Source organism: Ochotona princeps, chromosome 14 (assembly GCF_030435755.1).
Source record: "Ochotona princeps isolate mOchPri1 chromosome 14, mOchPri1.hap1, whole genome shotgun sequence".
Taxonomy (NCBI): Eukaryota; Metazoa; Chordata; class Mammalia; order Lagomorpha; family Ochotonidae; genus Ochotona; species Ochotona princeps.
Window position 1 is genome coordinate 64889232 of NC_080845.1, and position 9081 is coordinate 64898312.

Genomic DNA, 9081 nt, shown 5'->3' on the forward strand with positions numbered 1-9081 from the left:
TCCTCCACAGGCCTGCTGGTTCACTAACAGGCCTTTTACCACCCTCGCCTCCAGAATAAGCTTGTAAGGTAACCAGCGGGCCTCTTTCCACACTAGGCTCCTCCAGATGCCTGCTGGTTCACTAACAGGCCTTTTAGCACCCTCGGCTCCAGCATATTACTGTAAATTAACCAGCAGGCCTCTTACCATCCTATGCTCCTAAATAGGCCAGCCTGATAACCAGCAGGCCTCTTATCACACAAGCGCTGACATAGGCATGCCTGGTAACCATAGGTCTCTTACCATCCCAGTCACCTGAATAGGCCTGTAATGTAACCAGCAGGCCTCTTACCATCTTAGGCTCCTCCACAGGCCTTCTGGTTCTCTTACAAACCTCCTAGCACCCAAGGCTTGTGCACATAGTCACCACCAGGCCTCTTACCATACTAATCACCTAAATAGGCCTGTAAGGTAACCAGCAGGCCTCTTACCACACTAGTCTCCTCCACAGGGCTGCTGTTTCACTACAGGCCTCTTACCACCTGAAGCTCCAGCATAGGCCTATAAGGTGACCAGCAGGACACTTACCATCCTAGACTGCTCCCTAGGCCAGTAGCCTGACCAGCAGGCCTGTTACCATCCTAGGCTCCTCCACAGGCCTGCTGGTTCACTAACAAGCCTCCTACCACCCAAGGCTTGTGCATATGTATGCATGGTCACCACCAGGCCTCTTACCTTCTGCCTGTGACCCTGTGGCCCCAGCCTGTTTGCTATGCAGCAGTTTATGAAGGAGGGAGGTAAACAGACCAACTGGCGCCTGGGTCAGCTCTCCCTTCTTTCAGAGAATGACCTCGCAATGAGAGTTAGATGTATTTTTATGGAAAGAGTAAATGATATAGCCCTAGGAACCAGGTGAGTTGGACAATGGGTGGTCTATAGCAATGCAAGAGGTTGTCAGATCTAGGCTGGCTCTGTCAAGGACCTTGCCACCCCTGCCTCCATCTTGCTCCTCAGGGCTAGCCTCACTCTCCCTGGTTCCACAGCATATCTAGCATTCCTGCCTTGGCTGCTGCAGCAAACACAGGTTTTCCAAGTTGGCAAAGTCTGAGCTTTGAGCCAGCCTGTCATGCCTCCCTAAGGCTTCTCTAGGCACTGTGCCTGCAGCTCGCTCTAGGAACAGACCAGCTTGGCCAGAGTATCACACCCCACCACACAACCACCCCAGCAACCCGCCAGGTCAGATGAACCCACAAGGCACTTTCCGTGATCCCAGCCTGCTTGTTATAACCTCCAGGGTTTGAAAGGCTCTGCCACCTATCCATCAAACCCACACATGCCTTTCCTGCTGGCCCATCAGCAACTCAATGGCTAGGCTGGCTTAGCCAGCAACCAGCTCCATCCAAGAGCATCTGACCCACAAACCACTTTCAAACTGAGTACACTCTGCTACTGCCCTCTTTGCACCCTGTGCTTCTGGCTGCCAGCCCTTCCACCAGGCCCACTGCTCCAGCATCAGGACAGGTTGACTCAGCATCATTCAAGCACCCCATCCTGCAGGTACCATGCTCTGCCTGCAGCTCCAGGGCAAGTCCTGCTTACTCTGTGCCCACCATGCCTCTAGTACTCCTGCCAGTGCCTCTAGCAATCCTGAATGAGATCCCTCCAGGGCCATGCCAGCTCCCCAGTGCCCCCGTGCTGGCTGACATCCACCACCCGCTCCAGAGCCATGCTGGCTCTTCCAGAATCCCAACCCAGCACAATCATCCCCCCTGGGTGAAAGGCAGAATTCTCCAAAGGTATTTGATTTTTCAAAAAATCACTTCTTTTAGTTTTAAATAATGAGTTACAGAGAGAAAGAGAGTCTTCCATCTAATGATTCACCCCCCATTTAAATCAACACAATGGCTAAAGCTGGAGCCAGGAGCACATAGATTCTTCCAGGTCCCTTGCATGGGTACAGGGACCCAAGTCATTGGGCCATGATGCGCTGCTTTCCCAAGTTCCTTAGCAGGGAGCTGGATCATAAGTGGAGCATCCCATAGAACGCTGGTGCTGCAGATGGTACCTTACACATTATGTCATGGTGCCGGCAACTGTATGTTCTTACTGAAACAAAATATTAGAGGATGAATAATGCATAAAGATATTTGTTTAGACTTTAGGGACAGAAAATGCTAACAGCGTGATGCCAGCTTTACTCAGGGTTCCTTTGGCTGCATCACCTCAATGCAATGAGAGCATAGTGATGGTGTGTGTGTGTTTGTGTACTGTTCAAATGAAGAAACTAAGACACATCCAATTGATTTCTCGGGTCATACATCCTGATGGTAAATGATAACATTTCTTGTTTCTTGACTTTGTGGAAATTCATTTCAAGGTGTTTATAAAGATTTGTATTTCTCATAAAAGTGTAAGTTCTTAGTATTGAGAATACCACATTGATTATTTGATAGTATCCCTAGCTTAAAGAAATGGAATTGTCTAGTAAATTAGACAATTTACTTAGCTTGCATATTATTAGAGCTGGGAATTTGAACCTCAGGGTACCTTACTGAAACCTTTATCCATCCCTGGGCAAGTTTTCTCTGCAGCAGAAGGAAGTGAAGCCTCATTTATTCTACATGCAGAAGTTTTTAAAGAAACCGAGTTCACAAAAGCAAAAATGTGAAGTCCTCTCTGGCTTCTTAGAGAAACCCTGTAGCAGCAGTGGTCCTGTTAAGTAGTTGTCACTTGTCTCCTCCTCAGTCAGTCTAAGGAGTTTGGTTTGCTTGTGTTTTTTAAAGTCCAGGCCTTAGAGTGTGCAGCTGAGAAGTTCTTTGGTTGCAGATTTCTTCACTGAGGGAGTGGAGCCCGATGTCTGCTAGAGTACAGTGTATTATAATATCAGATACTTTGCTGATTCAGTAATTTGCACAGTCTGAGATTCTCTTCCGTACAACCTCTCTTCTTCCTTATTGATGTGGCTTACAATGGCCACAAGATAGTATTGCAGTTTTGCAGTCAGCCTTAAGGAATTGTCTTAGAGGAGCACACCAACTGTGGTGGTGAGGCTGGTGAGCACTAGTAAAGGCTCAGAGGGAGTGTATAGAAGCTGTTGTTTTAGATCTTCCCTAAAAGTCTCCAGTAATGGTGGGTAGTGCTGTGCCAGTGCAAGAAGGGCCAACACAGAGCCTGATGGGCCACTTGTTGCTGCCAAGTCTGGATCTTTGTGATGTGTACATCTACCACAAGGAAGAAACCTATGTAACTCTTCTCCTATTGCATTTTGAACCAGTTGGATAGAAGTGTTTTCTTGACTGACAGACTCTCTACTAAATATACATATATATGTAGAGAGAGGTTGAGAGAGAAAGTGTGTGTGTTATGGGAGAATATTAGTGACATTACAGATTTTGTTTTTATTGTAAAGTCAGACCTACAGAAAGAAGGAGAGAGAACCATCCACTGGTTCACTCCCTAAGTGGCAGCCACAGCCAAAGACGAGCTGATTTGAAGCCAGGATCCAGGAACCTCTTCCAGGTCTCTCACATGGGTGCAGAGTTTCAAAGATTTTGCCCAATAATTACTGCTTTCTCAGGCTACAAGCAGGAAGCTGGAAGGGAAGTAGAGCTGCTGGCACACAAACTGGCACCCATATTGAATCCCAGGCATGCCAGGCTAGGATTCAGCCACTAGGTTATTGTGTTGGGTCCAAGCTGGTATCTTTGATTCAGGGTCTTTACTGTCAATCAGTTTGATGTGATTTATTCCACAATTAAGATCCCCTGGAATCTTAACATAGCATTTGATCTTTTTCTTAATTGACTAGGACTTTTTACAACTACTCTCTTTGTTGATGATGTTAATGGCCTCAAGAGTTTGCTGTAATACCGCCAAGTTTCCAAAACAGTTGATAAACCAGCTGATGGAAGATTTCTTTCCCTCTGTTACCATGCCTTTCAAATCAATCAATCTGACATGCCTTCAGTGGAGGGTCCCTTTTTCCCTATACTGTGACCTCCAGGAAGGTGCAAGTGCCCACCAGCATGGCCTGAGACAGGCAGAGATTGTGCATCTGGTCCTGGGTCAAAATCTATGCTGGATCACAGGCAGCTCTGGGATGAAGTCATGCAAGAAATGGCAGCAGGATTCCATCTTGCAAGCACCACCAGAGTAAGGGTGACAAGTTTCCACATCCAGCCACGCACAGAGACAGCAAAGGCAGGGGCCATGGAGCAAAAAACAGAGGAAGCTACCCACAGGGAAGCTGGATCCACCCCCTGGAAGACCATAGCCCAGAGAGCTGGTTGGTGGGGAATAGGAGGGGGTAGGGGAAAGAATGGAAGCAACAGGTCCCTCCAAAGACCTCAGTCTCTGATCCAGGGAATGGGGTAGGCTGGAAGCAGGATCTACCCTTGGAAGAACCCAGCACCCAATTTGGCCCTGGAGTAGCAGCTTTGGTGGATGCAGGGCAAACAGAGCTGGCTCTGGAGTGGCAGGCAGGTGAGTGGTCTGAAGCAGACACCATGTCACTGTGCAGGTTTGCCTGGTCCTGGAGCATGAGGCAGGGCAGTGGGCAGGCTAGACACAAGTGGACCCCAGCCATGCCCCCAATCCTGGAGCAAATGTAGAGTGTGTTGGGGGCCTGGTGGAGCAACCTCAGAACAGATCTGGTCCTAGAGCAATGGACTGGGTACGAGCTAATTTGGACTGGCCCTGGTGTGGATCTCGGGCAACTTGGGAATGTGAAGTGGAGTGGATGAGGGATTTACTAATACCAGTGAGCTGGCCTGGCCCTGGAGTGGGCAGCTGGCGATCAAGGGAAGAGGGAACACTGCCCAAACTGCCTTGGTTTTGTAACAGCGGCCATGGCCACAGACTGGGCAGGCTAGAGTCCTGGGGTGGCCAGCGCAGCCAACCTGTGCTTGTAGGAATGGTTGGGGCGGGAATGCTAGATGTGTGACTGGCACAGGGAAAGCAGCAGGTGAGCTAGCAGTCTGCTGAGGGTGCCAAGTGGCTGGGTGACTGCTCCTGGCCCTGGAGCAGCCGCCATGAGGCTGGTCAGGTTGGCTAGATGCATTGGGGATGCCAGGTTTGAGGCCCTGGTGGTGCAGCAGATGGCGTTGAGTCCTGAGGCAGTGGTGGTGGTGAGGGAGCACACCTGGACCTGGAGAGGCTGACAGGTGAGTTTGGGCCACCCAAGTCAACCTGATTCTTCAACAGGAAGTGGGCCAACAGGACAACTGTGCTGGGTGTTTGCAGTTGCTGGAAGGGCCTGTGTGGTCCTGAAGCAGGTAGTAGAGGGCAAGCAAGCTGTGAGCATGGGGCAGTTGGCCTGACCCTGGAGCAGACTCATGGGGGCGGTGCTAAAGGCACTGGCAGGAGTGCTATTGGCACGGTGGTGCAGGACAAGCTGGCATGGTACTTCAGAAAGAGTGCAGTGTCTGCAGGATGGAGTTCTTGTATGTTGGCCTAAATCGCCTGTCCTGGCCTTGGAACAGTGGGCATGTTATCAGGGCTGATAGCCAGAGGCACAGAGTACCAAGGGGATCTGCAACTGAGCAGTCCTGGTCCAGAAGTGACTGGTGCATCATCAGCTGTCAAAGGGAGCAGTTCGGTAGCTGAGCCAGTCTGATCTTGAGCTGCTGATGGGGCAGATGGACAGGCATGCCACAGGCACGTGTGGGGTTGACAGGATGGTGGAAGAGCCTTCCAAACCCTGGAGTTTTCGACAAGCAGGCTGGGGGTACGTGAAGTGTTTCCTTGGCCCATCTGACCTGGCAGCAACAAGAATGGTTGGCCGGGTGGGTGTGTTGTGGGGGATAATACTCAGGCCAAACCAGTCAGTCCCTGGAGTGGCAGGCAGAGCCACCAGGAGTAGCCTGAGGGAGGTGTGACAGGTGGGCTGGAAGCACAGGTTTTTCCTGCCCATAAAACCTGTGCCTGCTGCAGCAACCAAGGTGGAAAATCTAGAGGCACGGTGGGTCCAGGGAGAGTGAGGAGCAAGATGGAGGGCAGGGGTGGCAGGGTCCCTGGCAGAACCAGTCTAGACCTGAAGCAGCAAACAGGGCAGCAGGAGGGACTGCTTTATGGGTGTGGGTGGTCCACAGAGCTGGTCTAGGCCTCAGGCAGCGAGCAGGGCTGGAGGGGCTGCGTGTTAGAGGCTTGTGGATGCTCTTCCACCTGGCCTACCCTATAGTCACCAGCAGGTAGCCTGGGGGATATGGTGGACATCACCTGAGCAGGCATGGTCCCTAAGTGGCAAGCAGGATGGTGGGCAGGCCTGCTTAATGAAAGGAGAGGCTGCCTGGCCCTGGAGCAAGCAGAGGGCGGTTGTGGATGTGAAGGCACTGGAGTAGTGTGTGAGGAGTCAGACTGGATCTCCTGGTCCCTGGTAAAATTATCCTTTAAAGTGTGAGAACAGGCGCTTCCCCTATTTCCATGTCCTTCCTGTTCCCTTCCTCTGGGGAGGGAACACAGGGATAGAATCAGCATATGAATCATCCCTCATAGCTGTTGCCATATCAAACGCAGTGAGATGTGGCTCACACTAACTTCATCTCTGGGTCACTGTCAAAGGAACTTCAGCTTTCAGCTTATCTGCAGGATGGTGTTGTGGGGTGCAAGCAATACCACGCCAGACAAGTCTAGGGTATATTAAGGAGTCTTTGTTAGCCAAGTTTGGTGATTACAGGGCCCACTAGAAATGAACAAATGCCAAGTCCATGTGACAGTCCAGTCTGAATGGAAACCCTGAGAGGAAGAAATGGTCATTAGCCTGAAGTCTGTCGGTTAATCTGAAGACCTATGTCCCAGCTTCCCCAGCAATATTAGTTATCCTAAGAAACATACAGCGAACAACCTGGACACACTAACAGGGCTGCAGACATTCACCTTTCCCCGGCTTCTCTGCCCACATTCCATTATTGCTAGGCCTCACTTCTCCTGGGACTCTTGAAAGTACACAAATTAGTAATACAAAGTTTCTTAGAATTAACATCTTTACTGTCATGCTCAAACAGTGCATAGAAGGTGAGGAATGCAGACACACAAGAGTCATACTCAGGGGCTACATGTCCTCAGAGTTTGTATGCTAGAATCCAGAGAACAAGCATGTACTGGGGAGGCCAAGAGTCAGAGTACCAGAGCAATGAAAGCCCGTGACCAAGAGAGTGAGCCCCTCCCTATCATGGGCCTTCATTTGGCTTTGTGAAGAGATTGCTTACATGACATCGCAATACCTCCCCCTCTTGGGTTCCAGGTGATAATAGGTGAACGTCACATCTGGGCAGAAGGGAAAGCCTAGATGGTGTGGGGTGTGTGTCTTCCAAGCTGGTCACCCTGAACTAAATGCCTATTCCACAACATTGGGAGAAGGAAGCCACAAGCCTCACCATTTTATTCCTGGGTGAGGTGGTAGATATTACTGCCCATTGTGAATAAGTTTCTTTCTCTGTGCCCTTGGGGTGACTCATGTGAACCCCTCCCTGAAATGGTGCATATAAGACACTATTTCCAGGCTTTTCTTGGGTCTTTCCTCCCATACTGCCACTAGGGCATTAACCATTTTCCTTCCTCTCCTTAAATAAATCCTGTTTTGCAAACTATAATTGTCTGTATAAAAACTATGCCGTGTGAGACAAGAAATGAGGTTTTTTGCTGCAGTGTTTTGCTTTGAATTCCTTGCAACTCTAGCTCACCTTGCCATGGGGCAGTGTGAAGTCCACAGGTACAAGCAGGCTAGAGTTGAATGTTCGGGCTGCCCAGATGGCCTGGCCCTGGAGCAGCTTGCAGGAGGGCTATGGATGTGGGACACACCACTGGAGGGTCAGGTAAAGTGACAGGATGGGCATGATGTTGAGTGGGGAACTCAAGGCATGCAGGCTGGGGCAGGCAGGGGCAGGGGCCAGGTGATCAGCAGAAGGGACCCAGCGCTGAGGGAGCAGGCTCACTGGCTGAGCCCGACTGGCTGTCAGGAGCAGATGATAGACAGTGTGACATTGTGGTTGAGCTAGAGCTGCACTGGCTCTGGCTCACCAAGCCTGGTCCTGTATGGGCAAGTGGGGAAACAGAGGGAGAATATTAAAGGCACACCCTTCCCCCAGCACAATTTGGCCCTGAAGTAGACAACTACAGTGCTGTGGGAGCAGGGACACTGGCTAGAATGACTTGGCTATGAAGTAGATGGTGGGAGGACAGCGGGTATAGAGTGCACCAGCTTGTCCCACCTGGCTCTGGAACAAGCGGCTGGTGGGTGCCTTTGGTCCTTGGCTTGTTGTCGTGACCCTTGTTCCTGGAGCACACTGCCATGCCTGGTACGCATGGGGATACCAGCTAATCCCTCTTGGTCCAGGTGTGGACAGCGGGCTGGGTGGAGTTACTGTTCAAGCACACATGACCCTGGAATTCCTGACAGGGGGGATGAAGCAGATGAGGTCTGTCCTCGGCCTGGTTTTGCTGTGGCAATCAGAGCACCATGGCCCTGGAAGAGATAGCGGATGGTTGGCAGTCTGGAGACTCACAGGGTGTGGTCTGAGTGAGCAGCTGGAACGGTGGGAGGACTGGGGATGCGTGGCATGCTGTCTGATAGGGCCCGGGCCCAGAGTAGGGGTGCGGGGTGTGTAATGCTGGCTGAACCTGCCTAACCCTGGACAAAACAGTGGGTGGGGCTGCACAGCCTGCATGCTAGGGGTGCTGTGCAGGATGCACTGGCCTGGGCGGCTTGAATGACGTGGCCCTATGGTACATGGAGAGCATGCTGGGGCCCAAGAAGTGATCCTTGAAGAGGTCTAGCACTAGAGTAGCATGATGGGACAGTAGCAGATGAATGCTGAGAGGGGCGTGAGGTTCCAGCTGAGTCCACCTGACCATGGAGTGACTTGCCTGGGGGTTGGAAGATGGGTTGTTAGCGAAATGGATAGCAGGCAGGCTGGGCGCACAGGGCAAGGGGGAATGCCTCCTGAATCAGCAGGTCCTTTCAGCAGTGGTGTATGAGCTGCCTGTGCAGGGCAAGCTTCTGGAGCGGCAGGTGGCTGGCAGAGCCTACCTGGTTTTGCTGCAACAAGCAGAGCAGCCTGCTGTGTGTGTGTGTGTGTGTGTGTGTGTGTGTGTGTGTGTGTGTGT